Raw genomic sequence first — 26,803 nt, forward strand, 5'->3', positions numbered from 1 at the left:
GAACTCTACCCAGAGATCTTGGATTCCCATCCTATGGATGGCTGAACTTTGGTCCACGCAGGCAAACCACCCACACTGCGCACAAGGACCCCCAGAAATAGCCCTGGCCTCGTGGATTTCTCAGGATCAGGAATAGATACACTTCCGCTGGTCCTTGTTAAAATATAGATTTGGCTCGAAGTGAACATGTCAGCTGCAGGAACATCTGTCTGTAGAAACTCATTCCATGGAGCTTAAGGCCTATATCACTATATGTTCAGTCATGATACAAGAATTTTTATTGTGCTAAGATACTGCGGTGAAAGGCACACGTAGAATGCTCTTCTTTTAATATAAAATAAATCAAGCCGCAGATTGGTAGGAGGCATGGTAAAATGCCACTTCAGCCCCCCACCCCCAAAGAAATGATACTTTTGGTTTTAGATGGAGATATGACTCCTTGCCTCCTTGCGCATATTGGGGTTGAATTTGCCCCAGTGCTTAGTGAAAGTGACAAATTCCTTTCAAAAGTGCAACTTCCCCTGAAAGATGAACAGCCTTTTTGCCTTTAGTAAATCAAACCCATTGGCTCAATAGCCAATCCCTAGGCTGGATCAGTGTCACATGGGGAAGCTCTGTAGTTTTCAGCATTTAGAACATCCAAAGTCAACATTTTAGGGGGCTAATTGTGGCACATCAAACAGTGAGCATGGACAAAGCACCATAAGCTGTGGTGAGGATTTATTTATTTTTGCAGAAAATACCAAGGGGTCTATTTTATACATATTTGCTGTTTCAATGTATCCTCATTTGCTCAAAATTCACAAATAATACCCGTAAAAAATGTAATTTTCTGATATTTAATTTGTCATTTGCAGGACGAATGCAAGATACATTTGGCGAATCCCATTTGTTTCAGTACTGAAGGTAATTAGACTGTGTTAACTTTTATACATCTGATTGTATAGATATATATAGTTGGATATAAACGGTACTGAGTGCAACATGCGATCAGAAAAAAAAAATACCTTAAAAGCATTTCATCCCTTTGAGAAAATACATTAAGAAGATTCGATCCTAGGAGAAAAAACCCTGGGAAAATGCAATGAGAATATAAAAAAATACTCCAAGAACATTAGATTTTAAGAAAAAATACTCCAAGAACTGTCAATCCTAATAGAAAATACCATTAAAAAAATTTGATTCTAAGAGAAAATACCTTAGAAATGTTCAATTTTAAGAGAAAATATTCTAAAAACATGCGTTGGATTTTGCCCCATTCGCACAGCCACAGCTTTTTAAATTGTTTGAAATATGCCTAAAACTAATGAGCAATCTAATCTAATTTGAACCCCCAAAATCCCCCAAAAAATCACTTAGAAACCCCAAACATATATATATATATTTATTCATTTAGTAAAAAATTTTTAGCAGAGGCCCTATTGAATAAAATGATGGGGGCTGCAATGTCACACAGTATTTGCGCAGAGGTTCTTCAAACGCATTTCTTTGGGGAAAAAACACTTTAATGAGCTAAAAAAAACCAAAACACAATATTTACCCCCTTTTTTCGTATAATGTAAAAGAATATGTTACGCTGAGTAAATAGATACCTAACATGTCACGTTTTAAAATTAAGTCTTCCCATGGAATGGTGGCAAACTACGGTGCTTAAAACTCTCCATAGGTGTAGCTTTAAACACCTTTACCAGTTTAGAGTTACACAGGGGGTCTGGTTCTGGAATCATTGCTCTCGCTCTGACGTTTGCGACAATACCTCACATGTGTGGTGCAATCACCATTTACATATGTGTGCGGGAGCAACATATGCATACATTTGCACGCAAGCACGGGGGGACGGGGGGGCACTTTACTTTTTTTTTTTTTTTTTATACAAAACTGTTTTTTTTGCACTTTTTTTATTTTTTTTTGGTTTAACTTTAATGCTATCACAAGGGATGAACAACATCTCTTGTGACAGCATGGGCCGTGACAGGTCTTCTTTATGGAGAGATCTGGGGTCTATTAGACCCCAAATCTCCCTCTGGCCTCCAATGCAGCCAGTCAGACACAGATCGGTCTGATCGGCTGCTTTCCTGGCCGCTAACAGCCAGGTAAACAAAGAGGCAGAACCAGAAGTGACGGAACAGTTGTCGCTCCCAGTTTCCTGGGTCACAGAGAGAGAGGAACAATGTCAGTTCCTCTCTTTCTCTTCCATGCAGCCAATGCTGCTGGCCGCACTGCTCCCGGGGTCCGCAATCAGATGGCAGAGCCCAGGAAAGGCGGCGGTGGGAGGAAGGGTGCGTCCCCCCTTCCACCACCCACAGAAGTGATCAAGTGGCTATTAAGCTACTCGAATCACTTCTGCCTGTTAGGGAATCGCAGGCTGAAAAATGTAATACCAGGGTGATTTCTAGGTGCAGGCGTCATCCTGGTATACCCGCCGCAATCCAAGGACATACATGGATGTCCTATGGGCGACAAGTAGCTAAAGTGGAACTTCATACAAAACACATTTTTTTGCTTTGCACCAGAGGCATAACTAGAACCTTCAGGACCCCGGTGCAAGAAACCATGAAGGGCCCCCCTGACCGACAGGGCCCTTTCCTCTAAATCACATGACTGATTGAGCCTGGACACTGGCGAGTGTCCAGGCTCAACGAGAGCTGGTCTTCTGTAAAATGGCGTCTGGCAGAGACAATTCACTGCCGGCCGCGGCCCTCAAGCGGCAGCGGCGAAAAAACGTGAAAACATCCATTTCCTGGGACATTTCCCGGGAAACGCTAAAAGCAGGACAAAGGTCTAAATCCCGGGAATGTTCCGGGAAATTCGGGACAGTTGCCAACTTTGGGTCAGAAGAAACATAAGGGAGATCACACTGTTGGAGCATCCAAGACATAAGATCTCACCCAGATCACCAAGCTCCTCTTATAACTAAAATATACTTTTGGGTGGACCAGCCCTTTGAAACGCACAGTCGCTTAACTAACTTAGCTAAGCAAAAATGCTTAATGTAAAAAAATTCTGTTGAACTTCATAGCTAAATGTGCTTAAATGCTTTGAAAAGTATTTAAAATAATGGCAGAATTACCCAGCGCTCACCATGTACAAATGCAAGCCCAAGAAATAGATAACATAACAGTGCAGAACACAATTTATACATTCTGGGATACAATGTCTCTATTTTTCTAGTCATAATTAAATCTAAATTGAAAAAACTACCTAAATGTTCACATTGCAGTTCTCACCATGCTCCTTAACCAGCATAACAACAATAAAAGATGTACATACATACTTAACTACAAGAATATGCCAGCAGAGACATTAAAGGTCACATACACCGCACCTGCATGTAACTGATTAAAAGGTTACCTTGTACAGGTCCACACCTCTATGCAAAGCTGTACTTCAATAAGCTGATCCTTTAGAACACTTTTAAAGGGAAAACTCATTTTTTAACACAGAATGTATATTTTTGGAGCTATAAAGTAGATGTAAAACCAATCGTTAAAATCTTATGAGAGTTAACATGTTGGAGCTCAACTAAACTGACAGTTAAAAGCAGTTGTAAACTGAGGACGTTGCAAAAAAAAAAAAGAACTGCAAGGCAATAGCATATTGTGCTAGTATGCATCGCATACTAGCACATTACGAAATGCTTCCCTTGGAACAAAGCCCCCCAGCGCTGTAATGTCACCGTTGAGAGGGCTGACTTTTTCCATGTGTCTTTCTTCCGGGTTTGCGCGCTCCAGCTATGTGATTGGCCGGAGCCGCGATGACATCACACTTCCGTCACAAAGCTCTGAAGTTCCAGCAAGGTATGCCAGACCTTCAGAGCGCATGCGCCAGTGATGTCACTGGCTGCATGCAGGGTGAATATCTCCTAAATGGTGCACTTTTAGGAGATATTGATTTTACCTACAGGTAAGCCTTATCATATGGTAGGCTTGCCTTTAGGTAAAAATTACCAAGTGGGGTTTACAACCGTTTTAAATCAGCGAAATACAAAAAATGACCTAAAGGTAGGCTCACCAGTTATTATTTTATTAAAAATCTGTAGGTTTAAAATGATTGCAAATGTCTTTTAAATTTACATTAAGGCCAAACTGATCTTTACATGTGAAAACTACAAGTACCAACATCCTTTGCGGCTGTCAGCTTGTAGTCCTTAATGAAGGGCACTGTTGAGTGCTCTGCAGGACTGTGGGATTACACCCACAATCTCCTGATTGTGGGTGCAATGCCGTACAGGTTTCTAACAAAAAAAAAAAAAATTACCTACAAAAAAATGTGCGTTTATTATTTTTTTTTCTAAAGGTGAATTTATCCTTTAAATCAGATAAATACAGTGCAGATGCATTAAAACAAAACAAAATGTGCATTCTCACAGTTAGTTTCCTTTAGAAAGCAGCCACAACTTGAGTAGAAAAACATGTCCCCTGCCAGCATGCTGTAGAGAAGCACCCCTCTCTGTGTGGAAGCAGTGGTCTCTCTACAGAGGTCTGATATACCCCCTGCTGAGTCAGACCTAAATCTCTCCAATCAGCAGAAAGCATGAGCTTTGCTGACCAGAGATCTTTAGTTTAACTCATTGGGAAGGGTTCTTCTCTACAGCATGCTGGCAGGGGCAAACGTTTTTTTTTACCCATCCTGTGGCTGCTTGTTAAGAAAACAAATGGTAAGAATGTACACAACTCTTTATCTATCCTAACAATCATGTAAGAATAGCAGCATAATACATTTTGGCCCCTTTTACACGGGGCAGAGGCCGGCAGCGGATCTGCCCGCTCAGCAGGGGATCTCACCGCTGATCCCCGCTGAGCAGGCGGGTGACAGGTCCATGTCCTCTGATGCAAAGCGAACACAGACACAGCCCGCTGTTCTCCATGAGGCAGTCGAATCGAAACTGACCGCCTGTCCTTTTCCATCCGACTGCCATCCGATCAGCCAGATCGATCAGCCAACGGATCGTCATCCATCTGTTTTTAGCGGACCAGATCAGATGCCGGCGCGTGTCAGTGGGCACATGACCGCTGATATCCACCGCTCCATAGAGAAGAATGGAGGTTCCAATTGGGTTCCGCCTGAAAACTGACAGGCGGACCCAAACGGAACATCCGTGTGAAAGGGGCCTTAGTGTACGGAGCAGGTTAGGAGCATATAAAGTAGGAAATAGAAAAAAGGAGTGTGTGGAAAAGTGAAATGCTAATATAATTTGTATACAATGTAATGAGTGCATATATATATATAAAAAAAAAAAAAAACACGTGCAGTGTGTCTCTGTAATACATGCACATTTCACCATGTTTTAAACCTTTAAAGACCTTACAAGTACAAACAAATTCCTGCTGATCTGCCAGAAATGCACTTAGCTCATAAATTCTAATGTAGGCACACACTCTGACAAAATTTATGTGTACTGAGTGGTGTCAGACCTGCCCATTGTTTTTTGCTAAAATACTTAGCCACTCCTATCATTATCTTATCCACAGCATAAAGACTAATTGACTTGTAGTCCAAGATAAGACAGATATAAATTGCTTTTTATATACAGTATATGCTATATATAAAGCTGAACTCCAGTCACAAAAACTTTCATTTACATATAAGCCTCAATTGTCAGAAAGGGAATAAACCCACTTTGTTTGCACTAAACACCTTTGTAATCCCAGAATTTTTCCTTATAAAATTAGCAGTGACATAATCACTGTGCTGTACACAGCCTGTGCAGAGAGCAGAGCGATGGGAGGGACCTAGCAAGATCCGGCCACTACACGATGACTACAGAAAACTACAGGAGGGGGCGGAGACAAGACCAGTCACCCTGTACAAGGAGAGAGAGCAGCAGTGAGCGGTCTTTATTACAGGAAGCTCCTGCACAGAGGCAAAGTTTTACCCTGGATTACTGAACAAATCTGGAAGAAATAAACAAAGCACACCAAGATTGAAGGAAGAACACACATGACTCTTGTATTTAGACAATATTTGCTTATCCCGGAGTTCAGCTTTAACCGCTTCAGACCTGGAAGATTTTACCCCCTTCCTGACCAGAGCACTTTTTGCGATTAGGCACTGCGTCGCTTTAACTGACAAATGCGCAGTCGTCCAACGTTGCACCCAAACAAAATTGGCGTCCTTTTTTCCCCACAAATAGAGCTTTCTTTTGGTGGTATTTGATCACCTCTGCGGTTTTTATTTTTTGCGCTATAAACAAAAAAAGAGCGACAATTTTGAAAAAAACTCAATATTTTTTACTTTTTGCTATAATAAATATCCCCCAAAAATATACAAAAAAACTATTTTTTCCCTCAGTTTAGGCCGATATGTATTCTTCTACATATTTTTGGTAAAAAATCGCAATAAGCGTATTATGTTTGGTTTGCCCAAAAGTTATAGCGTCTACAAAATAGAAGGAAATTTTTCCCCAGGGTGGGGTTTTTAGGCAGCAGAGTGCAAGTATTGAATCAATGTTGTATAAAAAATAATGTATTTTATTGTACAAAAAATCGCATGACACAAAGGTTAAAAAATGAGCTCCAGTAAGAAATGCTTACAAAACTTATAGGATCAGACACACATTGTACAGACATATTTCCATAGCAACATCAAACAAATATTGTCGACATCAGAAAATAAAGCTGACGCGTTTCAACCCATATATCGAGGGTCTTCTTCAGAGGTCAGTCTGTTGAGGAATATATAATAAAGGTACACATGTAAAGACTTAATTGCGCACAGTGAAAATAATGTCCAGTGCATGCATGTGATATAGTTACCCAACAATGTATGTCCAGCAACAAGAGGCCTCCTAAATGGAGATCCTTTTGAAGAAATGCCTATTCTCTCTCCCCAAGGGGTCTCAGAACACCTCCACCAACACGGCCACCAACACCGGAGCAATAGTCCAACGATGTGGCTTACGAGAAGTCACACTAGAGGTCGCCCCCCAATAGGCCAGATAATCTGCCAGACACGAGGGGTGGTATACCTCATGTCATGCGAATGTGGGGCATACTACGTCGGTAAGACGAAACAAGAATTTAATCGCCGTGTATCCGAGCACAATTATCATATGCAAATTGGTAACCACTATCTACCACTTGGGCGACATGTAGTGGCAGTGCACAACTACAAGATGCCCAAGGTATCCTTCACCGCACTCGATCGGATTCACATACCGGATCGAGGCGGTGATTGGAACAAAACCCTGCTGCAACACAAACAGAGGTGGATATTCAAATTGAATGCCACCTTGTTCCTGGGACTAAACGAGGCCATCTCATTTGCCCCATTTTTAAAAGGCTTTGTTTCTGGAAAAACTCATTAAACTCTTCCTGGCTTCCTTTTAATATCAAAGACCCTCCGGTCATTGTGGCCTTTTTTCCCCCCCCGGGATGTTTTGGTTCCGCTTTACCTGGTTCTATATTTTTTTATATATATTATATATTTATCCTTTTCCTTTCTTTTCTTTTTTATTTTGGTTGTAATTCTGTAGATTTACCAAAGTATGCAATTGTCTTTCCTTGCATGTACTGATGTCTCATGTGTATGTACATTAAAACTAAATGATTATATTAGCTTAGGAGAACATACCCACGCATGTTATGGACTATTAGTCTTTACATATTTATCTTTTCATGCTCCAAGCAAATGCAAATGACTATTATGCTTTTTCTTTGCCTGTCTTTCTCCCCTCGGAAGTCTGGCAACTCTGCTGCCGCTGCTTCTGGACCGGGGATTTTCCCTCGGATGTGTCTTCCCGGCAAGGGGGGGAGCCATTTTCCATCCGTTGGCTCCCCCCCCTTTCCCCCATTAGGCACCCAGGCTGGCCCCGGCTGCTACATTGGGGACCTTTCCTCCTTGCCGGCGGCATTCGGGAACATCCTCGGACGTCCCCGGTCACTGCTCATGCGCGGGTCCCCGCGCGTACGACGTGACACGGGTGCGTCACGTAGTTACGACGAGGATGACATCAGTTCAGGGCCGTTGGCCCGTCCCGAATGCCAGAGAAGCCACACGAGGCTGCCTGAATGGCGGCCATGCCCTCCATGACGGCCTCTCGGATCGGCTCTGGGGGGGGGGGGGGGATGCACACCTGTGATGGATTCACCTTAATTAATACACACCCATAGTAAGTATATATACATGTGAAAGACGTTGGACTTGTAGTTCCTCTATTCAGTTGGTCAGACACCTCTGCAGCTCCTGCACTGTAAGTACACTTTTCAGCAATATGCCTTTGCACCACTTCAGCCCTATACAATTATGATCGGTTAATAATACTTATTATGTACTTATGTATAACCCCTTACAACACTATTTCTTTTTTTTGTATATATATATTTTCAGACTTGTCGACTCGGATTGTATATTTATCCACTGAGCCAGACACAACTTGCGGCCAATCCCGGGCTAGGTCACAAATCAGTCTGATCATATAGGGCGATATGGTGCAGCCTCATATTTGCTTTCACACTTTTTGAGGTAAACACTTAAGCCTATTTTGTCACCTCTATGTCTGATTCTATTGTGGGCACTCCCTCTTTTTTTCTTTTTCAGTCACATTCCTCGTTTTTGCACGTTTGGCTTTCACTTGTTTTCTAGTATGTGCGGGTGAGTATAGACCGCACGTATCTTTTTTCACTCTCACAGTTTTGAGTACTCACAATCAGCTACTCACTCAGTCCTCTTTTATCCAACCTTAAATCACTCTATTCAAACGAGCTGGTGTATACTATTCTGACCTTTTAACTTAGTATTCTACTTAATTTATTTAATTAATTGGTTATTTCAACTATTTTTAATGAATTTCCCCTATCCACTTACTACTCCTTTTCACATATGTACGTATCTAATACTCTGAGGCTGCAAACTGCATATATGGTATGCATGGAGATTGGTGCCTCTTATGTGACTATCTATTTGGAGAAATACTTTTTGATATAATTTTTCTGATATATATTATGGGTGTATTTCTTAGTATATTTCTGGGCTTTCGCTACAGGTGTGGCTTGCTCCCCGACCGATTATCTGGCCTAACGGGGGGCGACCTCTAGTGTGATTTCTCGTAAGCCACATCGTTGGACTATTGCTCCGGTGTTGGTGGCCGTGTTGGTGGAGGTGTTCTGAGACCCTTGGGGAGAGAGAATAGGCATTTCTTCAAAAGGATCTCCATTTAGGAGGCCTCTTGTTGCTGGACACATATTGTTGGGTAACTATATCACATGCATGCACTGTACATTATTTTCACTGTGCGCAATTAAGTCTTTACATGTGTAACTTTATTATATATTCCTCAACAGACTGACCTCTGAAGAAGACCCTCGATATATGGGTTGAAACGCGTCAGACTTCTTTTCTGATGTTGACAATATTTGTTTGATGTTGCTATGGAAATATGTCTGCACAATGTGTGTCTGATCCTATAAGTTTTGTAAGCATTTCTTACTGGAGCTCATTTTTTAACCGTCGTGTCATGCGATTTTTTTTACAATAAAATACATTATTTTTTAATACAACATTGATTCAATACTTGCACTCTGCTGCCTAAAAACCCCACCCTGGGGAAAAATGTCCTTCTTTTTTGTTTCTATCATCAGGGGTGAGCAGCACTTTCTTCCTATTTTTTGTGTCCTTTCTTTGTTATAGCGTCTACAAAATAGGGGATAGTTTATGGCATTTTTATTAATAATTTTTTTTTTACTAGTAATGGTGGCGATCAGCGATTTTTATCGTGACTGCGACATTATGGCGGACAGATCGGACACTTATGGCGCTATATTGGGACCATTCACATTTATACAGGGATCAGTGCGATTAAAAATGCATTGATTACTGTGTAAATGTGACTGGCATTGAAGGGGTTAACCAGGAGGGGGTGCTGCAGGGGTTAAGTGTGTCCTAGGGATGTGTTCTAACTGTAAATATCCCCCAAAGATATAAAAAAATATATATTTTTTTCCTCAGTTTAGGCCGATATGTATCCTTCTACATATTTTTGGTAAAAAAAATCACACGTATATTGTTTGGTTTGCGCAAAAGTTATAGCATCTACAAAATAGGGTTTTTTTTTTGGCATTTTTATTATTAATTTTTTTTTTTTTTACTAGTAATGGGGGCGATCTGCGATTTTTGTCGGGACTGCGACATTATGGCGGACACGTCGGACAATTTTGACACATTTTTGGGACCATTGTCATTTATACAGCAATCAATGCACTGATTACTGTAAAAATGTCACTGGCAGGGAAGGGGTTAACTCTAGGGGGCGATCAAGGGGTTAACTGTATTCCCTAGTGTGTGTTCTAACTGAATGGGGGAGGGGACTGTGCAGGGGAGATGACAATTCGCTGTTCATACTCTGTATTGAACAGACGATCTGTCTCTTCTCCCCTCAGAGAACCAGAAACTGTGTGTTTTAACACACAGATCCCAGTTCTCAGTGTGCCCCGATGAGCCCAGCGGTGATCGCGACTGCCAGGCACTTGCATTGGCTCCGTGGGCGAGCAGTGGCCACAGGGCGAAGCAATGTTACATAACGTCGTTTCGCCAGCCGTGCCATTCTGCCGCTGTACAACTGTGGCGGTTGTTCGGCAAGTGGTTAGACAAGGGAGATACCAAATGCACTAAAACAGATTGATGAAGTCCCATGAAGACAGGTGTGCACCGGCTATGGCATTAGGGTGTGCACCTCAAAACTCAAACACATGCTTGTGTATATATACTGAGGGTGTCAGTAGAGCAGTGGACAATTTCAGTAGGACAGAGATTGGTGTCAGTAGTGTTTATTTTTATTCTTTTATTTTTTTATTATTTTTTACAATTTCAAAAAAAAAAAAAAAAAAGTTTACAAACATTTTAGGAGCCCCATTAGGGTAGCAGAGGTTTAAATAGGGGGAATCTGCGCCACACAGGGTGATTGGGGTGTGCCCAGAAACACCTAGCACACCTAATCATGAAGATATAATAAGCACCATAGCTACCACACTGATAAAGTATAAATCGTACCCATCCCAAGATAGTGGCTCTGGATGACTTTAAGACCAGTTTTAATAGCATTAAAGCATAAAAAAAATCATTAATTGTTACGCCGCTGAAAATTTGCACTGTGACAGTTCTTCCAAAGCCCTGAAACGTTTCTGATCAATGATCAGTGACATAATCACCGTGCTGTTCATGTGGAAAGAGCACTGCAGTGGGAGGTGCCCGACAAACTCCACCCACTACAGGCTGTCTGGAGAAAACTACAGGAGGGGCGGGGTCAAGACCAGTCACCCTGTGCAAAGAAAGAGAGCAGCTGTGACTGGTCTTTATTATAGGACGTTCCTGTAGCAAGGTAGTCTCACACTGGAAGAAATACACAAAGCACAGCAAGATTCAAGGAAGAATACACAAGGCTCTTGTATTTGAACAATATTTTCTTATCTCTGAGTTCAGATTTAACAAACCAAAAGGGAGCAAATAAGACAAATTTATTGGTAGGATGTACATTTTAAACCTGCTAAGTATGCTGGGGTAGCTGTCTGCACATATAACTGGAGGCATTTCCTGATGGTTGATTTGTGTCTACATTTGCGCACAGTTGGCGCAGGTGACCATAAATATAATTCACACCTAGGTGATCACAGACCTGTTACACACTGTAAAGTTTAGCCTGCAGTAGAAGCACACAGAGGAGAGAAGTATTGTTCTGTCCTATGTACAAAATCTACATACAGTTATTATGACAACCATTCCAGTTTGTCAAGTAAAAAGAAAAGCCAGACTGCTATCAGTAGTGGATTTATTGTTACAACAATGTATGGAATTACCGGAAAGACAACTTTTTTTTTTTTCTAAAATGTACATTATGCAATAAAGCAAAACCCTATTTTCACAAGACCAACAATTTTGACATAATAAGGCAGGGCAATGAAGTGATGGGCTTATCATTATAGGACATCAAAGTGACCTAGCCAGAACTTACTGAATAAGGACAGGAACACTATGGGGCTCATTTACTAAGGACAAATAGACTGTGCACTTGGCAAGTGCAGTTGCTCCAGAGCAGTAGTCCCCAAACTGAGGCCCGGGGGCCGGATATGGCCCTTTGCTTGCTTTTATCAGGCCCTTGGGACACTATTCCTCCCACTGGTACAAGGCACTATTCCTTCTACACCAACAATGTGGCATAATTCCTGTCACTGATATCAACAATGGAGAAATATTCCTACCAATGGCCCCAAAAATGGGGCACTATTCCTACCAATGGCCCCAACAATGGGGCACTATTTCTACCAATGACCCCAACAATGAGGCACCATTCTTCCAACTGACACCAACCCCATGCCAGCCCAGCATTGGGGCATTATTCCTCCCAATGACACCAATGATGGGGCAGTATTTCTTCCACTAATACCAACAATGTGGAAATATTCCTCCCACTAATACCAATGATGGGGTATTCTTTACTCCCATTGATGCCAAGACATTTTCTACATACACTAGCCACAGTCCGGCACCCTCAAAGTCTGAAGGACAGTAAACTGGCCCTTTGTTCAGAAAGTTTGAAGACACCTGCCCCAGAGCTTAGTAAATGAGGAAAGGATGCAAACAATACCCAATCACATGCAAGTAAAATAAAAAAAACAGCATTTTTGCTTGCACATGATTGGATGATGGAAGTCAGCAGAGTTTCTCCTCATTTACTAAGCTTTGGAGTAACTGCAATTGCAAAGAGCACAGTCTATTTCCCTCTAGTAAATCAACCACTATGTGGTTGAAGTTTGGATGTTCCTTCTATGTTTGAGTGGATCTGAAAATGTATTCTCCCATGAGAAGAAGGGAGATATAATTACTCAATACAAATACATAAATGGGTTATAGAGGTAACTTGGTGCAAAGTCACTTGCTCTGAAGTCATTGCAAAAGACAACGGGGCGCTGTGCGGGCCTGGAGGAAAAGAGTAGACTTGTGCACAACGGAAAATTTTGTTTTGTAGAGTGTCGATATTCGTTATACTGAATCTCGAATTATGTCAAATTCATTCGTTATTTGCGCTATAATTTCTTTCGATTACATTGAAATTTGTTATTTATGTATGTATATTGATTCGCGATAATGATTCGTAGTTTGGAAAGTCGTTTGTTTATTGAATCTATTAACACACACAATGGCAATGGGGGTTATTTACTAAAGGAAAATCCACTTTGCACTGAAAGTGCACTTGGAAGTAAAGTCGCTGTAGATCTGAGGGGGACATGCAAGGAAAGTAAAAAACAGCATTTTAACTTGCACATGATTGGATGATAAAATTAGCAGAGCTTCCACTCATTTCAGATCTACCCCTTAGATTTAGGGCGACTGCACTTTCAAATGCACTTGCAGTGCAAAGTGGATTTGCCTTTCGTAAATAACCCCCAATATCTCTTCTCCTCTGCTCAAATACAATACAACACCCTTCTCACTCAGTTCTCAGGAATGTACTTTGCCAGTAATCCAACCTCCAGCACAAAATTAATCAGCTGATTGGACTGTAAGATTTACTTTGAGCTGACCTTTTTGTTTCATCAGATCTTTAACGAACTACCGAATCATGTCGAATTCATTCGTTATATCCGTATTAGTTGAAATTCGTTATTTTTTATTCGGACATTCGGATGCATCCGAATGTCCGAAAGATGCAAAATTTGTCCGAATTTTGATTCGTTACGAAACGTATTGCACATGTCTAGAAAAGAGGTTTAACCTCACAATATGCAAAGGACACCTTACAGTCAGGACGTGTTCACACTGGGACGTCCCACATCCTGGGTGGGCAAGTATATTGATTTCTTTTTGCAGCCTTTGGTGCGGTCAATGCGCTCTTATATTAAAGACACTTGGGAAGTCATTAATCTCCTTTCTAACTTGAAGCCAGGTGTAGGGACCAGGCTTGTAACGGCAGATGTCACTACCTTATATACGGTAATTCCTCACCAGTTAGGTTTGGACGCTGTATTCTTTTTCTTGAATCAATCTTCTAACCTTCCTCAAGAACAAATTGATTTCATCATGGCATTATAGGAGTATGCAGCTACTCATAATTTTTTTTGGTTTGATGGGCACTTTTATCGCCAAGATAAAGGGGTCGCTATGGGGGCTAAGTATGCCCCCAGCTTGGCCAATCTATTCATGGCCAAGAGGGAGGAGGATGTCGTCTATGCCCAGCCAAGGCCTAAGGTGACCTTGTGGGCTCGTTATATAGATGACATCCTCCTCCTATGGGATGGCAGCGATTCCGATCTCTCTGAATTCATGTGCTCTCTTAACAATAATGATAGGGGCATTCATCTGAGTTATGAGGCCAGCTTGGAGCAGATCCATTTTTTGGATCTTACGATCTCTGTTAGTGGGGGTAATTTTGTTACCTCCACATATTTTAAACCTACAGACAGAAACTCTTTTATCCCCAATGATAGCTGCCATCATTCCTCGTGGCTCAGGTCTGTACCTAAGAGCCAGTTTCTTAGGTTAAAACGGAACTGCACTGAGGATAGTATGTTCCAGGCTCAGGCACAGGTTCTAACGCAAAGGTTTGTGGCCAAGGGATATGCCCCTGATTTCCTTAGTAATACCTTGGATCAGGTTAATAACGTGGATCGTAAAGATCCGCTGTTTGCAAGGGCTGGCAGCCCAGTTGAAGACACTTATTGTTGTCCCTTTATCACCAACTTTTCTTGTCAGAATTCTAGGGCTAAACATATCATAAACAAACATTGGCACATCCTCAAGAATGACAGAGTGTTGACATCCATTTTACTAGATAAACCTCAGGTGGTTTTTAGAGGTGCACCGTCTCTTAAAGATAGACGGGCACCTAACATTTTGAACCCTCCCATCTATAGATATAGTTTCTTCTCCAAATTAACTGGATATTATCAATGTAGGAGGTGCCAGGTCTGTTCACTTAACCATTGCAGGGCAAGAAGGACCACGAGTTTTACTTCCTCCTGTACTTCCAAAACTTTTGTCATTGAACCTTTTATTACCTGTTCCACATCTGGGGCTGTATATATGCTTCAGTGTCCGTGTGGCCTGCAGTATGTAGGCCGGACCAAGCGACCTTTACAGGTGCGCCTAAATGAGCATATAAATAACATACCTAGGGGCTTTACCAAACACTCTGTATCAAATCTCATAGCTCATAACAGAGATCCATCTAACATAACCTTTCTAGGCATTGATAAATTCAAACCCCATTGGAGGGGTAGTTGTCTAGTTAGAAGCATCTCTAGGTTAGAGATGTCTTGGATCCACAATATTAAAAGTTATACCCCTTTTGGCCTCAATACTATGTCGATGTCAGTTCTTTCATTGACAACTCCTAGTGATCTGTCTTTATTCATATATTTATATTTTTTAGTTCATTATATGTTTTTATATTTTATACCCGTTATTTCCTTTTTCACCCTTATTTTTATTTTATTATTATTTTTATTTTTATTTTTGCTTTTTGGCCTATGGTCCTCTTTTTAATCTTTTGATTATTTATTGAAGGGACTTTTTTGTTTTGTGGAATACTTATTTGTGCAATCTATTAATTTTTTATACTAATTAGGGTTTTTTTCAATTGATAATTGTTTTTCATTTTTGTTGTATGGCACTCCCTATTATGGCACTTCCCAGTGCTATATGGGTTTTCCAATGTATTGCCCATTTTTGGTTACTTTCTAAGTGGGTTATGGGGAACTGCGGGACGCCTCTTTGTCAGGGGAGGACGGTGACCACATTCATTCACCCCTGGATTTGTTTATTCATTTATTAGTCTGTTTAGTGGGAGATTGTCCCGCCTGCTCCCATGTTAGATTTTTAGCTATGGTACTAACATTATTCCTTAGCTCTCATGTTTATATATTTCTTTGGTTAATATATCTTGATTGTTCTATATTTCAAGGCCATTTATGCAGTCCTGCCTTTATGGTTCGGTTTGTAACCAGCTTTGGTGCACAGCGCTGTGTTTTATTAGACTTGTATTTAATTTATATTTTTTACTTTTCTGGAAGCACCTTATTCACTTATCGTGATATATATATATATATATATATATATATATATATATATATATATATATATATATATATATATATATTTATATATATATATATATATATATATATATATATATATATATATATATATATATATATATATATATATATATATATATATTATCCTTTCGTGTTTACCAGGGATTTGTGACGATTCCTGTATGTCCTTTTTTACTGATAGTTAATATTTGGTTGCTTCCGCTTTGCCCTTAGTCCATGGGCTTTTTGGTATATTTATCTCTAGGTTTACCCTTGAAGAAGATGGAGCCTAGTGGTTCTACCCTCAGGATTCAGACCAAGACTTGGTTGTGTTTATGGTATTTAAGCGGTGCGTCAGGACGCCGCCTGTATCCCGTGACCACGTCCGCTAGTGATGAAACGACGTAGGGAGGAGGATCGACGCACTGACGTCACCGCTATACATCCAGTCCCGGAAGCTACAGGCTGTTTTGAAGCCGGCCAGCTCGTTTTATGCCTATTATTGTCTGCTTTCCTGTAAGTTTTTACTTGTCTTACTACTATTAATAAATCAAAAGGATTTTATGCTATGTGAAGCCTTTATTGTTTTATGGGGAACTTACCACTCATCTGAATTAACCCATCCGCGGACCGGTTCCATTGAGGCTGGGGAGTCCAGTGCATGCCAGAGAGATTCCGGGCTGAGGTACAGCCATCTGCTCTTTGTGGTCCCCTGTAACAAGGGACCACCGGGTTCTGGTAAGCGGCAGTTTTTTCTGTGGTGGAGGCATCTTTCACTTGTCACAATTTTTGTGGAATCCTACAACACATCACTATTGAAGAATCACTGTTTTTTATGGACTAATTATTTTGCTATGGTCTTTTTTACATTTATTATGGACTTTTTTTTTCACTCAGTCACCTGATTTGATATACAGATTCTTTTATTTATTTATTTATTTTTCATATTTTTTGGTATTTTTTCACCAGTTTATCACGGTTGTATCTTTCACTCCTTATTTCAGTACATTTTGGTTTATTATATGGTACATTTTGATGTATTATGTAGATTATTGAGTATCACAATTTAATGTAGTCATCCACTCATTTTTGTTCCTTCACCGAGTGGATCTGGTAAATTCAGGGCTACTCAGTGTGGCTTATTGACACTTAATATTGTGAGTACATATTTATTATCTCACGATTTCAATCATTTTAGCGTGACATTTTTGTTTCTTATGTGTTCACACTGGTGTGTTGCTTTAGTGTGGACTATTGTGTAGCATAAGTGCATACAATATATATATCTGTAGGGGATCAAATAATTATTTTTTCCACTGTATATACTGTGTGTATATATATATATATATATATATATATATATATATATATACACACAGTGTATACAGTGGCAAAAATAATTATTTTAACACCCTACAGATTTTGTATGTTTTCCCACTTACAAAGAAATGAAGGGTTTATAATTGTTATCATAGGTGTATTTTATATGATGGAGACAGAATATCAACCAAAAATCAAGAAAAAACACAGGATACAAATGTTATTTATTGAGTTGCAGTTCGGTGAGTAAAATAAGTATTTGATCCCCTACAAACCAACAATAATTCTGGCTCCCACAGACTGGCTACAGTATGTGCTCAGTTGGTACACAGATTAGTCCTGTCAATGTAAGAAGGTGCTCCTAATGACAGCTCATTATGTGTATAAAAAACACCTGTCCACAGAATCTCTTTCTTCCATTCAAACCTCACCAACATGGGCAAGACCAAAGAGCTGTCAAAGGATGTCAGGGACAAGATTTTAGACCTGCACAAGGCTGAAATGGGCTACAAGATCATCAGCAAGAAGCTTGGCGAGATGGAGACAACTGTTGGAGCAAATATTTGCAAATGGAAGAAATACAAAATAGTCATCAATCACCCTCGGTCTGGAGCTCCATGCAAGATTTGGCCTCATGGGGTAAGGATGATCATGAGAAAAGTGAGGGAACAGCCCAGAATTACACAGGAGGAGCTTGTGAATGATCTGAAGGCAGTTGGGACCACAGTCACCAAACAAACCATTGGTAACACAATACGCCGCCATGGATTAAAATCATGCAGCGCCTGCAAGGTCCCCCTCCTCAAGAAGGCACATGTACAGGCCTGGCTGAAGTCTGACAATGATCATCTATTGTAAATGATTTAGAGAAGGATTGGGAGAAAGTGCTGTGGTCAGATGAGACCAAAATTGAGCTCTTTGGCATTAACTCGACTCGCCGTGTTTGGGGTAAGAAAATGCTGACCATGACCTTTAAGAACACCGTCCTTACAGTCAAGCACGGAGATGGAAACATTATGCTTTGGGGCTGTTTCTCTGCTAAAGGTACAGGCTGACTTTGCTGCATTGAGGGGCCAAAGGACTGAGCCATGTATTGTAAAATCTGTGGATGAGAATCTTCTTCCCCCAACCAGAACACTGAAAATGAGTCGTGGATGGGTCTTCCAGCATGACAATGATACCCAAAACATACTGCCAAGGCAACAAAGGAGAGGCTCAAGAAGAAGCGCATTAAGGTCATGGAGTGGCCTAGCCAGTCTCCAGACCTTAATCCTATAGAGCATTTGCGGAGGGAGCTGAAACTCTGAGTTGCCAAGGGACAGCCAAGAAGCCTTAAGGATTTAGAGAAGATCTGTAAAAAAGAGTGGACCAAAATCCCTCCTGAGATGTCTACAAACCCGGTAACCAACTAGAAAATGTCTTCTGCGCTTGCCACCAAGGGTTTCTCCACCAAGTCATTTTTTGGGGGGGGGAACAAATACTTATTTTACTCAGTTTATATTATTTGTATAATGTGTTTTTTTCTGGATTTTGGTTGACATTCTGTCTCTATCCTTTAAAATACATCTATGATAAAAATGATAGACCCTTCATTTCTTTGTAAGTGGGTAAACTTACAAAGTCTGCAGGGGATCAAAGTATTATTTTCTCCATTGTACACAGAATATTGTATATAGGAATTTGTGTAGGGTGGCCCATTGTGAGGCATCAGTGTGTATATGTATATATATAATTGCTTAGCCACTGGGTCAGGATAGTGTGTGTGTGTGTGTGTGTGTGTATGCATACGGTATATTTGTATCCCTCTGTATGTATTGTATGAGGTGGAGAACGGAGAGGGGGAGAGCCCCTCCCCACCACCTTGTCAATTCAGAGAATTACTTGCATTAATTCAGAAAATGCTTTGCTTTGTATTTTCTGGTTGGCGCCCGTGCCTAGCAGCCAACCATCCGTCTTCACAATGCAGTATGGCAGCCACTAAGCACGGGATCTGGAAGCTAGTGTACATGTCTACTTCAGTGATTTCCAGCTTCCAGGGATATCGGCCAGATATGGTACATATATCGTTTTGTTGGTCCAAGCTGGAGCTATGTAACTATGTATAAAAATAATCATACCTGTATTTCTTTTTAAAGTAACACTTAAATGTCTTGTCCTTCCTTCAACCTGTGACTGGACAGTGAAAGGAGAAGCAGCAGAATTGCGAGCTTACCTCTCTGTGTCTATACTTACTCCTCCTAGTAGCATGATCCTTGATAGCACATGCAGCACAACTGATTGGCTCTTCTGCTGTGCAAGGAAGAGTCAAAACCAGGTACTTACATTGCTTGTATTTAAAAAAATTGTGTTGTATTAATGCATACAGAGCCTCATTAAAGAGGAACTGCAGTTTGCTCACATAATTTGTAATAAAAACATCTTTGCCATTCTGAAGTTCCCTTCCAACCATTTTCCTTTTAATTTTTATATACTGTGATTCTGTACTTCCCTAATATGCTGCAGAAATCTCCCTCCACTAAGTCTGGCTGCAACCCTTTTTACGATGGACAGCTGAAGCTGCTGCCTGTTCACTTCCTGGATTTACACAGACACACAGAGGCACACCTCCAGCTCTGCAGCTCTTATTGGCCCTCTTACAACTCATCCCCCCCTCCTTTCCTGGCAAACTCTCATGAGAGTGAGAGCGAGAGCTGTGCATGATGTCATAAGCCTAGGCTTTTTTCCAGACAAGAAACAGGAAGTGGGCTGTATAAGGTAGTTACTGGCAGAAAAAAAAATGTTTTACTATCCAAAGTTAAAACAACAACAAGGGCAGAAGATTTAATAGATGGAAAGATGAAAAAATGACTGAAGGTCCACTTTAATGTGTGTCTTTTATATCTGACTGGAGCTCAGCTTTAAAACAATTCATAGAGACCATGCCAGAAAAAAAGACTAGGATGACAGGAAGTTTATTCTGATCAGGATATCCCTTGATGATGTTCAAAATATGCCTGGAATGGTTAATTAGCATGTCAGAGGAATCGGAGGAAATGATATCTCAGCTCTCGGCCACTGTGTTTCTGTCACTTTTCGCTGCCTCTTATCTGCAGGAAACTGTCTCATTGCTTGTGAACGAGCCGGAGATTGTGACTCATAGCTGGGCACCCGGTCAAGTTCTATTTGGATGCTAAATTTCCACATTAATGGTAGTTAATGTCAAAGTGGATATATTAGATGGGAGACCAAAGCTTTCAGGGTAGGCCCCACATGCAGGAAAAGTGAAAGTTTGATCATGACTACCGCATGCAGAAAATGTGAAAGTCTGACAACTGTCATGTAATCCATCATGGAGTCAGTGACATACCCATAGCTCCCAACTGTCCCTGATTTGGAGGGACTGTCCCTGATTTGGAGCAATGTCCCTCTGTCCCTCATCTCCCCTCATTTGTCCCTAATTTTGATTTGATCTATATAGTTGTATAAAAAATGCACTTTTTATCTTTTAAAAAGTGTTGCCCAGTGCTAAACCTTTCATTCAAATTCTAAATTGCTGCATTTGTACATTTTAAAAGCCAATACAAAGGAATAGGAGTGGTAAATAAAAGTCCTTGTGGATTTAATTAATCTTTTTTTGGTTAATTCTCCTTTAAGGGGGTGTGGCCAGGGGCGTGACCTATGCCTACATACATTTGTTAGTAGATGTCCCTCATTCCCATCTCAAAATGTTTGGAGGTATGCATACCTCCTCCTTAAAGTAGAACTTTACCCATAATAATTTGATAAAAAAAATGTTCTTTAGCAAGGAACATACATTCCACATTAATAATTATGCTACTAAAATTAGTGAGTGCTGTAAATTGCCTCCGGCATTCCTGTTTCTACTGGCTGGTGGCTGCCATTTTGCTAAAGCCCAGAGCAACTAAGCAGAAATAAATTATAAAGCGGAAATAAACCCATCAATTCAACGGTTTCAGAAAACAGTTACATTCCTGGAATGCCAGGATTGCTAACTGTCACATTTGCTTGTGTCCTCAACCAAACTGTCACATAGCTCCCAACTGTCCCTGATTTTGAGGGACTGTCCCTGATTTGGAGCAATGTCCCTCTGTCCCTCTTTCTCATTTGTCCCTCATTTTGGTCTGATCCATATAGTTGTATATAAAATGAACTTTTTATCTTTTAAAAAGAGTTTCCCAGCACTAAACCTTTCATCCAAAGTCTAAATTGCTGCATTTGTAAATTTTAAAAGCCAATATAAAGGAATAGTAGTGGTAAAAAAAGCCCTTGTAGATTTAATTAAACTTTTTCTTGGTTAATTCTCCTTTAAGGGGGTGTGGCAGGGGGCGTGTCCTATGCCTACATACGTTTGCCAGTAGGTGTCCCTCATTCCCATCTCAAAATGTTGGGAGGTATGCTGTGAAACCATCAAATGGCTGGTGTTATCACATGTGCAGCACCATGGCGGTTGCAGATCAAACAGAAGCAGCTTCCTTGACTTTAAAGGATAGGAGGGTTTACAAACTTGGCCTCTACAAACTCGGCAGTGCCTAAAAATGGAGAGCAACTGAGCATGTGCAGAGCAGGGTGAGACTGTGTATTACTGGATTTTTAACAGTATAGGCACTTTTCTTTTATGTTTTACATAGCTAAGCCTGCAAAAGTGGCCAACCTGAAGTGATCTAGCAGGGCTTAACTTTTTGACTAAAGTTTCACTTTAATGATAACTATAATTTCCTCTCAACATAAACTCATCCAAAATTTATCACCAACTATCATCCAACTTTAAGGAAATTTTGTAACTGAACATTTTATTTGTATTATAAAGTTTAACTACTTACTTTGTTTCATTCTGCAAATAGCAATGCATACCTCCTAGTTTTATAAGATGGGAAAGAGGGAAACCATTAAGCACAGACAATGTAGGCAAAGAACACACACTTACTAAACTCCCAATAACATGGCTCATGATGCATTTAAGGCGGAGTTCCAGCCTAGGGAAAAAAAACGTAAAAGTTAAAAGTCAGCAGCTACAAATACTATGAGGACACTTACCTGTCCAGGGAGCCCGCGATGTCAGCTGCCCAAGCTGATCCATCCATCGGCTTCGGGTGCCGGCGCCAGCATTGCAAGTAAAGGAAACCGGCAGTGAAGCCTTCAGGCTTCACAGCTGGTCACCGACTGCGCATGCTCGAGTCCCACGGCGCTTTCTGAATGGTCCCATTGTCTTCTTGGACACATACAGGTCCCAGAAGGCAGCGGGGGGCAAGGAGGAGGCCCGGATGCAACCACGGAAATGACGTACCTCACATAGGACGGAGGTCCCGAAGAAAAAATGCAAAAGAGGTACAAAAAAGAAGAAAAAAATAAATCCAAAAACGAGGGTGGGTGGGGTGGTCAATTGTTTGTCTAAGTTGTCTTTTTGCCTGGAACTTAAAAAACTTGCAAGCTGTGGGCATAGGAGAATCTAAAAACATACCTCCTACACCCTGTTTCCCTTTCTCTGCCACCACTCCCTCTGCCACCATTGCCGACAAAACTCGGAAGAGAAGACCAGAACCCCTGTTAAGCTGGCTATACTCAGCTCAAATTTTGGCTGCTTCCTGCTGAATTTGCTGAAATTCTTGCTGTGAGTGGACCTGTTGGTATCATCCGGCTCAACTGAAAAATCAAAGAAGTGTAGCTGTGGAGGTGGAAAATTGTCAACCAAACAGTGCCTGCTGCCAATCAGAGGCAGCCATTGTTCAGGTTTTGAGACAGCCACATCTAAATATGATGTGAAATATAGACGTATATGGCTATCCATAGCTTTTCATCTCTATTTGTGTACTGTTGCAGATTATTTGCTGTTGTTTTCCTATTCTATTTTATTCTTTTTTTTAATTTTATTTTTTTGTGCACCATCCCTGGAGGTACTGCAATACCGGGTTGATGTGTGGAGTAGACAGAGCAAGCTTTTCTACCATCTCCCTGTTCTAAAAATCCATATAATACATGGTCCCCAGATAGGGAACGTATTTTTTTGTTTTTTTTTACTAAAGGTGGACTTGGCCTTTAAAGCGGAGTTCCGCCCGCCCCTTTAAAAATTAAAAATCAGCAGCTACACATACTGTAGCTGCTGACTTTTAACATTAGGACACTTACCTGTCCTGGAGTCCAGCACAGCAGCCGATGTTTACATTGGCTGGTTGGGTACTGCCGCCGCCATTGGGAACAATGTAAGGGAACATGGCAGTATAGCCTTTCGGCTTCATGGCCGGGTCCCTACTGCGCAAAGCGCGCTGCGCTCTCTCACTGGCTGCTGTCGTACTTCACCGTGGCCCAGGTACCCGCTCCCCCCCCCCCCAGAAAGGTTACAAATGTTGCACCGGAGTGGGGGAGGAATCAGATGAGCAGAAATTCCACTTTTGGGTGGAACTCCACTTTAAGTAACATAAAAATGGCATGCCAAAATTAACTAAAATCTAAACTTAGGCTATATACCACTGCTCAAAGGTCCACATATGACTTAATTCCAATAAATGTTAGGGGGGCAGTCAAAAAAAATTGTCAATGAATTTTGGGGGTCCAAAACCGCCTTCCTTTTCAGGGCTTAGTATTGAAAAAAACAGAAAAGGACTAGAAATGAATGGAGTTTGTATTTGTAAGAATTCCTAGAACCTTCTTCGTGAATCGAAGCTGCAGCCTATATGCTTGTTTTTGTAAAAGTGGGAATAAGAACTGAAGGATGTTGACAAGAGTGGAAGGAAGAGAGTTTTGGCGAGTGGTTACTTATAGAAAGGATGATTCGGAGTGAGGAAATCCTGCAGGCTGTGTTTAATTACAAAGGCTGTGTTGGGATCCTGTCCCACCTTATAGAAGGGCAGCAACCATTCCTAAGACTTCCTTTCACTTTCTACATGAGCAATAAGCTCCAGCTTTCCCCCCTTCCCCAAGTCACACTTCTTGGCTCTTCCTCACACATGCCATCCAACTAACAGTGAAGGAGCTGAAGCTTTTATTGAGATTCCATTATTCTTCCGCCCTTTTTTCATCCAGTAATGAAGACAACAGGAACAAACTGGCACCCGCTTTAGCTTTGTTTACAAAACCTTCCTTTGTAAAATGAGACGGGGGGGCCCTGGCTTGGCCATCTCTAGCACTCAGTGCCAACACCCTCAAATTCCTGGGACTGAAAACCAAGCAGGGCGTTGAAAGATGGCTAACAATAATGAAGAGTGATCGACATAAGCACTTGCTGCAACTCTTCGCTTAAGAGCTTGTTAAAGAGCAGATCCAGAGCTCATAGAAGACAGACATTGTATTTAAATGAACTTTCGCGAAAGCCGACAATTCTTATCAGACGCGATCTGGCACCTTGTCAAACTTGTTGTGTGTGACAGACCCAGACAAGAGCGTCATACTGTAACTGAGGAGGGTTTAGGGGGCGCGATAATCCTTCTGGTCTAACCTGTCAGGATACACTGTAACACAGACTATATCCTTCTGTCTCTTCTTTTTAACTGCAGAACAGGTTTTTACATTTGCCAATGTTTGTTTAGTATAACTGCAAGCATACAGTGCCTTGCAAAAGTATTCACCCCCCTTGGCATTTTTCGTGTTTTGTTGCCTCACAACCTGGAATTAACATGGATTGTTTGAGGATTTGCATCATTTAATTTATAGAACATGCCCACAACTTTGAAGTTCAGCAGTCCCAACTGCTGAAAAACATCCCCACAGGATGGTGTTCTTTGGGTGATGTGATGTGTTGGGTTGGCGCCATACATAGCGTTTTCTTTGATGACCAAAAAGTTCAATTTTAGTCTCATCAGACCAGAGCACCTTCCTCCAAACATTTGGGGAGTCTCCCACATGCCTTTTCGCAAACTCAAAACGTGCCATCTTGTTTTTTGCTGAAAGTAATGGCTTTCTTCTGGCCACTCTGCCATAAAGCCCAACTCTATGGAGCGTACGGCTTATTGTCATCCTATGTACAGATACTCCAGTCTTTGCTGTGGAACTCTGCAGCTCCTCCAGGGTCACCTTAGGTCTCTGTGCTGCCTCTCTGATTAATGCCCTCCTTGCCTGGTCCATGAGTTTTGGTGTGCGGCCAACTCTTGGCAGGTTTGCTGTTGTGCCATGTTCTTTCCATTTGGTTATGATAGATTTGATGGTGCTCCTAGGGATCGTCAAAGATTTGGATATTTTTTTATAACCTAACCCTGACTTGTACTTCTCAACAACATTGTCCCTTACTTGTTTGGAGAGTTCCTTGGTCTTCGTGGCAGTGTTTGGTTAGTGGTGCCTCTTGCTTAGGTGTTGCAGCCTCTGGGGCCTTTCAAAAAGGTGTGTGTATGTAATGACAGATCATGTGACACTTAGATTACACACAGGTGGACATCATTTCACTAATTATGTGACTTCTGAAGGTAATTGGTTGCACCAGAGCTTTTTATGGGCTTCATAACAAAGGGGGTGAATACATACGCACATGCCAATTATCAGTTTTTTATTTCTGAAAAATAGTTTTATGTATATATTTTTCTAATTTTACTTCACCAACTTAGACTATTGTGTTCTGATCCATCACATATAATTCAGATTAAAAAAAACATTGAACAAAAGGCTGTAATGTAACAAAATAGGTAAAAAGCCAAGGGGGGTGAATACTTTTGCAAGGCACTGTAGACTGTAGTGGCCCAGCACAGATGGTGATATTAGCCAACTATTAGTGAGCCCCCCTTGCACCCTTTTGCAGGGTGATCCAATAGCTGACCACACAGTAATAGATTTTCCAGTGAACATTCTTAGAAAATCTCATTAGAACATTTGATAATACCTTCAGAGATTGGGCAAATGTCATTTGGAAGGACTTCGAAATTTTGTTTAGCTTTAGAGCGGCACTTCAGTCTCTTTTTAAACTTCCTTCCAACAGCATTGTCTCCCTCTCTTTAAATACGAATGGATGACAAATATCACATTTTCTAGCTGCAAATACCTTTTTTCTCCACAGTTCCTGTCCACAGTTCCTGCTTCCCCTGCTTAGGCAAATGACATAAAACATCTGCTCCTGTTGACTCCTGGGACATTTTTGTCCAAAATCCCAGGAGTCTTCAGGCCTTTTTTTTGTGTGAGCGGAGGGGTGCTGGAGGAGGGCAGAGTATAGGTGGGGATGGGGGGAGACAGGAAGAGGAGGGACTCTGATGTTTACTGGTATGCGCAGACTCACTATGTTGCACTGTGCTGCGCATGCACGGATTTTCTATGTATTGCGCATGCACGGTTTCATATTGCTGAAGGTGGAGAAGCTGCATAAATTGCCCGGAAACTGAGGGTGCTGGCTTCAGCTGCCCTCAGTTAAAATGGCCACTGTGACTTACACTATATTGCCAATTGGGACGCCTGCCTTTACATGCACATGAACTTTTATTATTATTATACAGGATTTATTTAGCGTCAACAGTTTGCGCAGCGCTTTACAACATGAGGGCAGACAG

At 41.2% G+C, this 26,803-nt stretch overlaps 1 pseudogene; it reads right to left on the minus strand.

Moving 5' to 3' along the window:
• Positions 1-23,214: 23,214 nt before the first annotated feature.
• Positions 23,215-23,342, minus strand: LOC141113050 (U2 spliceosomal RNA; annotated as a pseudogene).
• Between the last annotated feature and the right edge of the window lie 3,461 nt (positions 23,343-26,803).

Source organism: Aquarana catesbeiana, linkage group LG11 (assembly GCF_042186555.1).
Source record: "Aquarana catesbeiana isolate 2022-GZ linkage group LG11, ASM4218655v1, whole genome shotgun sequence".
Taxonomy (NCBI): Eukaryota; Metazoa; Chordata; class Amphibia; order Anura; family Ranidae; genus Aquarana; species Aquarana catesbeiana.